General features: G+C 41.3%; 1 protein-coding gene across 7 annotated transcripts in view; it reads left to right on the top strand.

Moving 5' to 3' along the window:
* VTI1A (vesicle transport through interaction with t-SNAREs 1A) overlaps positions 1–12,821 on the top strand; it is a 432,905-nt gene that overhangs the window by 62,243 nt on the left and 357,841 nt on the right. The gene's annotated exons all lie outside the window — the stretch shown is intronic.

The raw sequence follows: 12,821 nt of genomic DNA, 5'->3' as shown, positions 1-12,821 counted from the left end.
GCTGGATTTGTGTCTGAGATCTTGGGTCTTCCAGCAGAACAATGACCCCAAACATACGTCAAAAAGCCCCCAGAAATGGATGGGAACAAAGCGCTGGAGAGTTCTGAAGTGTCAGCAATGAGTCCAGATCTAAATCCCATTGATCACCTGTGGAGAGATCTTATAATTACTGTTGGGAAAAGGCGCCTTCCAATAAGAGACCTGGGGCAGTTTGTAAAGGAAGAGTGGTCCAACATTCCGGCTGAGAGGTGTAAGAAGCTTATTGATGGTTATAGGAAGACACTGATTTCAGTTATTTTTTCCATAGGGTGTGCAACCAAATATTAAGTTACGGTGCCAATAATTTTGTCCAGACAATTTTTGGAGTTTGGTGACATTATGTCCAATTTACTTTTTTCCTCCTTTTTTGGTTTAATTCCAATACACACAAAGGGAATAAACATGTGTATAGCAAAACATGTGTTACTGCAATCCTTTTCTGTGAGAAATACTTCATTTTCTTGAAAAATTTCAGTGGTGCCAACATTTACGGCCATGACTGTAGATAGATATATCCAAAGCCACAAAAAGGTCATGTTGCTTGGGAAAGACAGTGTGATGCTGTTGAAACGTTGCATCCACCAGAACATAAAGCACATTTGCTTGCACAATTCTTTAGTGCTGTTGGACCTTTTCGTGGCTTTGGATCTACATTTCAGTCTGGGGCTGGGGCCGAGTCTATGGTCTGTTTGCACCATGCACTTTAATTACTGCTTTGGTTGTGCTGCTTCTACCATGTCTGCTGTGTGTGTGTGTGTGTATATATGTGTGTGTGTGTATATATATATATATATATATATATATATGTGTGTGTGTGTGTATATATATGTGTGTATGTATGTGTGTATATATATATATATAAAAAAAAAATTCATAAGACAGGCAGCACTCACCAGGTTGGCACTCTATTCCAAAATTCACTATTGTGGCACGCTTTATTCCAAAATTTACTACGTGGGCACATGCAGGTGTGTTCACAGAATAGCAAGCGACAGCACCGGTGTACCTTACTATTCTGTGAACTCACAGACATGTACCCCCCGCAGGGAATTTTGAAACAAAGCATGCCAACAGTATTGGTGAGTGCCGCCTGTTCGTTATCTCTGTCTTTTGGATTTGGAAGCTTGTACTACTTTGGGGCTGAGCACCACCGGAACATGCACAGAGTCTAAGTGACTGTACCGCACAGACTTGCATTATTGGTCCAGATATTGGGTTATATTAACACCCAGCAGTGCCAGCTCTTACATTTCTTAGTGAGTGTGTGTGTGTGTATATATAGTGTGTGAGTGTATATATAGTGGATAGTGTGGTTGTGTATATATAGTGTGTGAGTGTGTGTATATATCTTATCCCGTATCTTTTGAGATGTCTAGCAGCGTAGTAACCCTTTTAAAGGGGTTCTCCACCATGAGATGATTTTAGTACGTACCTGGCAGACAGTTATGGACATGTTTAGGAAGGATCTGCGCTTGTCTTGGGGCTAAATGGCTATGTTGTGAGATTACCATAACACTGTGGCTAGATTTTTGCGAACTGGGATTTCCTGTTTGACTTTTCTTCTCTTTTTATTATTATTATTTTTTTTTTTTACTACAAATCCCACAATTCCATTTTCCTACCTCCCACACATCAGCCACCCCACCCATTGAAACATAAGTGAGCTGCATCCATTCAAAAGACCTGTGGTTTTCAATCTGGGTGCCTACAGCTGTTAGTGGCAGATTGATCTCTCTCCCACCAAGCGATCGCTCCACCCATTGAAGCAGACAGGCTCCCTGTCATCAGCTGACTAGTGATGTAATGTCTCGACCACATTGCAAGCTGGGAAAAACAAATGTTAAAAATAAATATTGGGGTGAAAATCACATAATAATTGTGAGAAAACCATCATACACAGGTACAGACACTATATTGTGAACTACACTAACTTTACAGCCGCTGTAGCATAGTCAAATAAAAAAAAATCCTGGAATACCCCTTTAAAGAGGAACTGTGGACTTTAAGCAACTAGTAGATACCTTAGGGGGCGCTGATCACAGACCTGCTTACAGCTTGATGATCGGCCCCCCGAGAATTTACTTTCACATGGGCTGAGCTTGGTGTGGTGACTGTATGGAGGAGGTGCATATTTAATGTTGGGGGCATGGCCTTGTGCACAAAGCTGGTTCTCCTATCCATTAGGTCACACCCCTTCATTAAATATGCACACCCCTGGTACAGTCACCGTACTGAACTCGGCCAAACTCAGCCCATAGGAACATAAAGTCCTGCCCTGCTGACAAATTCACTGAATCAGCCAGAGGGGACTACAAAGCCTTTTAACTTGGCAAAGGGGAGGGCGATCATCATACTGTAAACAGGTATGTGGTCAGCGCCCCCTAAGGTATCTTCTGGTTACTGCTACTATTTTTAAAATTTTTTATTTTTTTATTTTTTTTTCAGCATGACCACATCTCTATGAAATATGAAAGCTGAGCTGTGATTTGTTTTTTTTGTATAGCTATAAAACAGCTAAAAAAATTAGTCATGGCCGGTAATAACCATTTAAAGGGGTACTCCTCCCCTAAACATCTTATCCTTATGTCTTATGTCTCACCCTCGCGGCCTCCCTGCTGCACCCAACATTCATTTAGAGCGTCGGGTGCAGCACCGGAGGCTCATGACGTCACAGCCGCACCCCGCTCCACAGATAACAGTGATAACTCTCTGAGTACAGATAATGTAATAGATGTGACCTGCAGTCCTATGTAACACCACAGATAACAGTGATAACTCTCTGAGTACAGATAATGTAGTAGATGTGACCTGCAGTCCCATGTAACACCACAGATAACACAGTGATAACTCTCTGAGTACAGATAATGTAATAGATGTGATCTGCAGTCCTATGTAACACCACAGATAATACAGTGATAACTCTCTGAGGACAGATAATGTATAGATGTGATCTGCAGTCCTATGTAACACCACAGATAACACAGTGATAACTTTCTGAGTACAGATAATGTATAGATGTGACCTGCAGTCCTATGTAACACCACAGATAACACAGTGATAACTCTCTGAGGACAGATAATGTAGTAGATGTGACCTGCAGTCCTATGTAACACCACAGATAACAGTGATAACTTTCTGAGTACAGATAATGTATAGATGTGACCTGCAGTCCTATGTAACACCACAGATAACAGTGATAACTTTCTGAGTACAGATAATGTAGTAGATGTGACCTGCAGTCCTATGTAACACCACAGATAACACAGTGATAACTCTCTGAGTACAGATAATGTAGTAGATGTGACCTGCAGTCCTATGTAACACCACAGATAACACAGTGATAACTCTCTGAGTACAGATAATGTAGTAGATGTGACCTGCAGTCCTACGTAACACCACAGATAACAGTGATAACTCTCTGAGTACAGATAATGTAGTAGATGTGACCTGCAGTCCTATGTAACACCACAGATAACAGTGATAACTCTCTGAGTACAGATAATGTATAGATGTCACCTGCAGTCCTATGTAACACCACAGATAACAGTGATAACTCTGAGTACAGATAATGTATATATGTGACCTGCAGTCCTATGTAACACCACAGATAACACAGTGATAACTCTCTGAGTACAGATAATGTATAGATGTGACCTGCAGTCCTATGTAACACCACAGATAACACAGTGATATCTCTCTGAGTACAGATAATGTAGTAGATGTGACCTGCAGTCCTATGTAACACCACAGATAACAGTGATAACTCTCTGAGTACAGATAATGTAGTAGATGTGACCTGCAGTCCTATGTAACACGGCAGATAACACAGTGATAACTCTGAGTATAGATAATGTAGTAGATGTGACCTGCAGTCCTATGTAACACCACAGATAACACAGTGATAACTCTCTGAGTACAGATAATGTAGTAGATGTGACCTGCAGTCCTATGTAACACCACAGATAACACAGTGATAACTCTCTGAGTACAGATAATGTATAGATGTGACCTGCAGTCCTATGTAACACCACAGATAATACAGTGATAACTCTCTGAGTACAGATAATGTATAGATGTGATCTGCAGTCCTATGTAACACCACAGATAACACAGTGATAACTCTCTGAGTACAGATAATGTATAGATGTGACCTGCAGTCCTATGTAACACCACAGATAACACAGTGATAACTCTCTGAGTATAGATAATGTAGTAGATGTGACCTGCAGTCCTATGTAACACCACAGATAACAGTGATAACTCTCTGAGTACAGATAATGTAGTAGATGTGACCTGCAGTCCTATGTAAGACCACAGATAACACAGTTATAACTCTCTGAGTACAGATAATGTAGTAGATGTGACCTGCAGTCCTATGTAACACCACAGATAACAGTGATAACTCTCTGAATACAGATAATGTAGTAAATGTTATCTGCAGTCCCATGTAAGACACTTATATAACCGCACACTGGTGTTACACGCCGGCCTCGTCCATACACACTGCACATAGTTAAAGAGAAAGTCAATATCTCTGAATAAATCATTAAACGTGTTATTTTTTACGCCCCTGCGTCTACAATCCTTCATTTCCCATCATTCTCTGCCTTGCAGCTTTTTTCCCCTGTATGTTTTATGTTTTTTCCTGCAGTTTTTTAGGGTTCAGCGGACGCCTCTCACCGACCCCGATCCCGTACACATGACGCCCTTGTAATATTTCCCGTCGCCTGATTTCGTCCCCATCAGACGAGACCTTTCAGGCCGTATTAGAAGTTGCAGCGATTCTGTCTGTTTCATTCATGTTCGGCAGCAGAGCTATTATCTTTATTGTGGAGCGAGAACACTTTGACTGATTACCTTTTATTGACCCGGGAATGCTGCTATAATTTCTCCTTTCCCTTTGATGTTGGAGAAAAAGAAAAAAAAATGAAATGGAGTCATATAATTGAGTAGTCGCTGCCAATTTGTTCGCTTTTTGGAGAAAAGGCAGAAAACAAAAACAATCTCCATATGATATTCTTGCATACTGCCGAGTGTTTTAGTCTCCCATAGTGATGAAATGAATAATTAAAGACACCTCTGATTCCGCTGCCTGGTTAAAGGGTTCTAGAGCCTTTAATATACGCACCCGGCGCAGTTAGTGGGAGAGAGGCTGCAGGAAACGCCGCGCTCAAAACACGCCATCGTCCCTTTAAATTAGCCCTGCAGGAATGTAAGGGGCACATATATATATATGTACGGGGGTCCTGGTCATCTCCTAGGGTCACATTGTTGGTCCTAAACCAAATTTACGACTCATTATTACCATTTATCTATTATATGTATCGGTATATTGTTGATGGATGAAGCAGAGCTGCGTTTGTCATGAGCATTACTATAATAACTATCCAAATAATGTAGTAGATGTGACCTGCAGTCCTATGTAACACCACAGATAACACAGTGATAACTCTCTGAGTACAGATAATGTATAGATGTGACCTGCAGTCCTATGTAACACCACAGATAACACAGTGATAACTCTCTGAGTACAGATAATGTAGTAGATGTTCCCTGCAGTCCTATGTAACACCACAGATAACACAGTGATAACTCTCTGAGTACAGATAATGTAGTAGATGTGACCTGCAGTCCTATGTAACACCACAGATAACAGTGATAACTCTCTGAGTACAGATAATGTATAGATGTGACCTGCAGTCCTATGTAACACCACAGATAACACAGTGGTAACTCTCTGAGTACAGATAATGTATAGATGTGACCTGCAGTCCTATGTAACACCACAGATAACAGTGATAACTCTCTGAGTACAGATAATGTATAGATGTGACCTGCAGTCCTATGTAACACCACAGATAACACAGTGGTAACTCTCTGAGTACAGATAATGTATAGATGTGACCTGCAGTCCTATGTAACACCACAGATAACAGTGATAACTCTCTGAGTACAGATAATGTAGTAGATGTGACCTGCAGTCCTATGTAACACCACAGATAACACAGTGATAACTCTCTGAGTACAGATAATGTAGTAGATGTTCCCTGCAGTCCTATGTAACACCACAGATAACACAGTGATAACTCTCTGGGTACAGATAATGTATAGATGTGACCTGCAGTCCTATGTAACACCACAGATAACAGTGATAACTCTCTGAGTACAGATAATGTATAGATGTGACCTGCAGTCCTATGTAACACCACAGATAACAGTGATAACTCTCTGAGTACAGATAATGTATAGATGTGACCTGCAGTCCTATGTAACACCACAGATAACAGTGATAACTCTCTGAGTACAGATAATGTAGTAGATGTGACCTGCAGTCCTATGTAACACCACAGATAACACAGTGATAACTCTCTGAGTACAGATAATGTATAGATGTGACCTGCAGTCCTATGTAACACCACAGATAACACAGTGATAACTCTCTGAGTACAGATAATGTAGTAGATGTGACCTGCAGTCCTATGTAACACCACAGATAACACAGTGATAACTCTCTGAGTACAGGTAATGTATAGATGTGACCTGCAGTCCTATGTAACACCACAGATAACAGTGATAACTCTCTGAGTACAGATAATGTAGTAGATGTGACCTGCAGTCCTATGTAACACCACAGATAACACAGTGATAACTCTCTGAGTACAGATAATGTAGTAGATGTGACCTGCAGTCCTATGTAACACCACAGATAACACAGTGATAACTCTCTGAGTACAGATAATGTAGTAGATGTGACCTGCAGTCCTATGTAACACCACAGATAACACAGTGATAACTCTCTGAGTACAGATAATGTAGTAGATGTGACCTGCAGTCCTATGTAACACCACAGATAACACAGTGATAACTCTCTGAGTACAGATAATGTAGTAGATGTGACCTGCAGTCCTATGTAACACCACAGATAACACAGTGATAACTCTCTGAGTACAGATAATGTAGTAGATGTGACCTGCAGTCCTATGTAACACCACAGATAACAGTGATAACTCTCTGAGTACAGATAATGTAGTAGATGTGACCTGCAGTCCTATGTAACTCCACAGATAACACAGTGATAACTCTGAGTCCAATAAATTCCTCACAGTTAATAGGATCTCTGCTTATCATCAGTGAATAGAAACCTTCACTGTTATTTTCCAGATGATGATCCTGTCCTGGATACGGTCCCACACTGTACTTTGCATAGGGAACAAGAACTGGTGGGACCCTGAGAACTGGTGCCCCATTTTCACCATGGGAGGGGGAGGGGGTAGCGCATATGCTTGGCTTCCTCTTCATTCTCTCTCTATGGGACTTCGGCAGATAAACGAGTACATATCCCCATAAAGAACTGGTCCCCAACAGAGTCCTCAAGGCCCCTTGACATTCCCCGTTTTAAATTTTTTAATTATTTTTTTTAGTTATTCCATTCTAATAGAACAGGACATTTTTTTTAATACCAATCCTGGACTGTTGGTGGCCTTGGGCCAGGGACCTCTGCTTTAAAGGGGTACTCCGCCACTAGACATCTTATCCCCTATCCAACGTATAGGGGATTAGATTTCTGATTGTGGGGGTCCCGGCGATCTCCCTGCATCTTCCGGCGTTGGTTTAGAATGCTGCCTGCAGCGACGGAGGCTTGTGATTTCACAGCCACACCCCCTTGTGACGTCATGCCACACCCCCTCAATGGAAGTCTATGGGAGGGGTCGTGACGTCCGTCACACGCCCTCCCATAAACTTGCATTGAGAAGAAGGGCGTGGCATCACGGGGGGCGTGGCTGTGACATCACGAGCCTCCAGAGCTGCATCACTAGTCATCGGGCACGGAGCGAAGTTCACTCCATGCACCAGATAACTGGGGTGCCGCAACATATTGCGGGGGACCCAGCGGCGATACCCGCACGATCAGACTTCTAATCCCCTATCCTTTGGATAGGGGTTAAGATGTCTAGAGGCGGAGTACCGGGTTATCCAGGAAAAAAACTTTTTTTTATTTATCAACTGGCTCCAGAAAGTTAAACAGATTTGTAAATTACTTCTATTAAAAAATCTTAATCCTTTCAGTACTTATGAGCTGCTGAAGTTGAGTTGTTATTTTCTGTCTAAGTGCTCTCTGATGACACGTGTCTCGAGAATCGCCCAGTTTAGAAGCAAATCCCCATAGCAAACCTCTTCTACTCTGTGCAGTTCCCGAGACAAGCAGAGATGTCAGCAGAGAGCACTGTTGCCAGACAGAAAACAAAAACTGAACTTTAGCAGCTGATAATTATTGAAAGGATTAAGATTTTTTAATAGAAGTAATTCACAAATCTGTTTAACTTTCTGAAGCCCGTTGATGTAAAAACATTTTTTTTTCCTGGAGTACCCCTTTAAGGCACATATATTGAATGCATGTGGGTCAGATTAAGGCTATGTTCACAGGGCGACATTTCCATGCGGAATCCCGACGGAAATTCTGCAGCATTTACTGCACATTGTTTTGAAGGGGTATTCCAAAATCCCTTTTCACACGGCAGAATTTCCGCTGCAGAAATTCCGCTTTCCAAATTCTGCCATAACATTGAACATGTCTTTGATTTTTTTTTTGGGCGGAATTTCGTCTGGAATGATCCCATTGAAGCCAATGGGGCTTTGAATTTCAGCAGGGTTTTGCAGAAATTCTGCAGAACTGCAAAAAAGTCCTCAGGGAGCTTCGCAGAATGGAATCGCAGAAATTTCGCCACATGAATATACCCTTAGTAGAGGGTAGCGCATTACAGCAACACTACAAAGCATGATAAAGAGTAATCGTGTCGCGTCTTTCAAGGGGAAACAAGGTTAAGTTGCGTAACGCGATGTGACCCGCTCCCCGTCTCATAAACTACATTCTCTGTCACCGGCCGCATCCTTTCCCCTCCGTTCTGTAGAGAGCGACAGCTCATCGCGTCCCACGTGGTCTTCTCTTTCCCGCCGCCTATTAATCTTCAAGAATAAAAATAAAAAAGCGAGTAATTACCGGGATATTGCGGCTCAGTCTTTCTATTTAACGTGATTACAGACCAGGCAGAGATGAAAAAAACACAGCTTTCTAATTTTCCAATTTTTGTAAGATCTTGCCCAGCGCCGGCTCAGCCCCCTCTATATGATTGTATGGGGGTGGGGGGGCAGACATCACACCGCAGCTCGCGGCCCACCTCCTCCCCCGCCTTAATGTTGTGCAGGTAAATGTCTTATATGAAACCTGATCACACACGTGGAGCCATATTGTATGTGTCTCATCGCTTGAAGTGTCTTTACTGCCATCAAACATGGGGTTGTGACAATGTATCAATACGCTTGCAGGTAAGCGGCGTCTAATAGCGTCATATGGCGGGATATAAGCACCGTATCATGGTGTGCTACTAAGTAGCTAATTTGGATTAGGAAAGAATAGCTGCTTTTTTTTTTTCTAGAAACAGTGCCACTCTTGTCCTCAGGTTGTGTGCGGTATTGCAGCTCAATTCTAATTGAAGTGAATGGAGCTGAATTGTAATACCACGCACAACCTGAGGACAGGTGTGGCACTGTTTTTGGAAGACAATCTCTTATTTATAAAGCAGTGATCTCCAAACTGTGGCCCTCTAGCTGTTGCAAAACTACAACTCCCAGCATGCCCGGACAGCCGAAGGCTGTCCGGGCATGCTGGGAGTTGTAGTTTTGCAACAGCTGGAGGGCCACAGTTTGGAGACCACTGTCTTAAGTAGGTCCCCAATCTCCGGGACCCCTTCTGTTCCTGAGAATGAAAGGACTACATTGCCAATTCAGTGCCAATTTTTTCCTACACATCGCCCCTCCGACCACCAGCCGAGCCGGCAACCGCAGCCGCCAAACTCACGTGTATGTGAAGAGTATATGCACACAATGGGGGCGTTTATCATTGTTTTTGCACAATTAAAAAAAAAATTTGTGGCTCTTTTCCTTATTTATGATTTAAAAATTATAATTTTTTTTGCAGTTTGTAGAGGGAGTAGCTTAGTGTGCGCAAAAAGATTAATTGCTTTTGTAATCTACGTAAAAACAATTTTATAGCAAAATATTATGCAAGTACGTTCCCTCCCTCTAGGTGGCGTAGGGTGTGGGAAGTTAATTGATGCCGGTCTTTGGCCACAATAATAATAATAATATAATGATTATTATTAATATTATTAATATTATTATTATTAATATTATTATTAGTAATATTAATATTATTGTTATTATTATTGTTATTATTATTATTGACGATGATAAAATATTAATTATTCTCATTTATTATTATTATTTTTAGAGATGAGCGAACTTACAGTAAATTCGATTCGGCACGGACTTCTCGGCTCGGCGGTTTCTGACTTTTCCTGCATAAATTAGTTTAGCTTTCCGGTGCTCCGGTGGGCTGGAAAAGGTGGATACAGTCCTAGGAAAGAGTCTTCTAGGACTGTATCTACCTTTTCCAGCCCACCGGAGCACCTGAAAGCTGAACTAATTTATGCAGGAAAAGTTATCAACTGCCGAGCCGAGAAGTTCGTGACGAATCGAATTTACTGTAAGTTCGCTCATCTCGAATTATTTTTATTATAAATAATGATGATAATAATACATTATTATTATTTATTATCATAATTTATTATTATTATTAATAATAATAATAAAAATGATTATAATGAATAATGATAATAATTTATTATCATTATTTATAATAATAAATGATGATAATAATTTATTATCATCATTTATAATAATATTATTATTATTATTATTATTATTAAGTCAATGAATGTATATCTCTATAGCTCTCAACCAGCACCGCTGCGTCTTTATTTTTAGGATTGGTCAGACCAACACAGATTCTAAGGTAAGAAATACCCCTTTAAGGTACGTTCACACGGGCGGATTACATGCAGATTTTCTGCTGTGTATCAGCTGTGGAAAATCTGCAGCGGATTTTGCTACCATTGACTTCAATGAGTCAGAAGGAAAATCTGCAAATCTGCCTCTATATTACGAATTTTCTGCTTATGCATTGAGGTCAATGGTAGCAAAATCCGCTGCGGATTTTCCAGAATCTGGAATTCCCAAAAATTTCTTGGAAAATTCTGCATTGTGAACGGGACAGCGAAAATCCTATTTACACCAATGTTATCTTTGGAAATCCCATAGTGTGAATTCATCCTTAGTGTCGGCCTGCAGAATTGTAAACACAGCTCTGTCTGGGACTGGAGGAGAAGGCCATGTTCATATGGCAGAATTGGCGCTAAATAATTCCACCAGAAATTCCATCGAAATTTAAAGGGGTATTCTGGCTTTATACATCTTGGGGGAGATTCATCAAGACCTGTACAGAGGAAATGTTAACCAGTTGTCCATAGCATCCAATCAGATCGCTTCTTTTATTTTTCAGAGGCCTTTTCAAAAATAGGAGAAGGGATCTGATTGGTTGCTATGGACAACTGGTCGACTTTTCCTCTGCACAAGTTTTGATGAATCTCCCCCCTTATCCCCTATTTAAGGGATAGGGGATAAGATGTACGATTGCAGGGGTCCTGCCTCTGGGGACCCCCACGATCTCGGTGCAGCCCCCCGGCATTCTGTGCCGGGCGCTGCCTCAGGGATGGGGAATTGACGTCACGGCAACGCCCCTCCATTCATGTCTATGGGAGGGGGCGTGACGGCAGTCACGCCCCCTCCCATAGACATGAATGGAGGGGCGTGGCATAACGTCACGGTCACGTCCCAGTCTCGGAGGCAGCGCCTGGCACAGGGGGCTGCACCGAGATCATGGGGTCCCCAGCAGCAGGACCCCTGCAATCATACATCTTATCCCCTATCCTTTAAATAGGGGATAAGATGTATAAAGCCAGAATACCCCTTTAAAGGGGTACCCCGGTGGAAAACTTTTTTTTATTTTATTTATTTTTTTATCAACTGGAGCCAGAAAGTTAAACAGATTTGTAAATTACTTCTATAAAAAAAAAATCTTAATCCTTCCAGTACTTATTAGCTGCTGAATACTACAGAGTAAATTCTTTTCTTTTTGGAACACAGAGCTCTCTGCTGACATCACGAGCACAGTGCTCTCTGCTGACACCTCTGTCCATTTTAGGAGCTGTCCAGAGCAGCATATGTTTTCTATGGGGATTTTTTCCTACTCTGGACAGTTCTTAAAATGGACAGAGATGTCAGCAGAGAGCACTGTGGTCAGGATGTCAGCAGAGAGCTCTGTGTTCCAAAAAGAAAATAATTTCTTCTGTAGTATTCAGCAGCTAATAAGTACTGGAAGGATTAAGATTTTTTAATAGAAGTAATTTACAAATCTGTTTAACTTTCTGGAGCCAGTTGATATAAAAAAAAAAATTGTTTTCCATAGTTAACCATTATGTTCAATATAATTCCGCCACAGAAATTCCACATTCTGCAAAATTTAAAGACTTGTCTTTAAATTTTGCGGAATTGCGGGCAGAAACCCATTAAACTCAATAGGGCTTTTAAAGAGGTATTCCAGGAAAAAAACTGGCTCCAGAAAGTTAAACAGATTTGTAAATTACTTCTATTAAAAAAATCTTAATCTTTTCAATAATTATCAGCTGCTGAAGTTGAGTTGTTGTTTTCTGTCTGGCAACAGTGCTCTCTGCTGACATCTCTGCTTATCTCGGGAACTGCACAGAGTAGAAGAGGTTTGCTATCTTGATTTGCTTCTAAACTGGGCGGTTCCCTAGACATGTGTCATCAGAGAGAACTTAAACAGAAAAGAACAACTCAACTTCAGCAGCTCATAAGTACTGAAA

This window comes from Hyla sarda, chromosome 7 (genome assembly GCF_029499605.1).
Source record: "Hyla sarda isolate aHylSar1 chromosome 7, aHylSar1.hap1, whole genome shotgun sequence".
Lineage (NCBI taxonomy): Eukaryota > Metazoa > Chordata > Amphibia > Anura > Hylidae > Hyla > Hyla sarda.
Note: the sequence above shows the minus strand (reverse complement) of the source record. Positions and strands in the feature narration are given on the sequence as shown.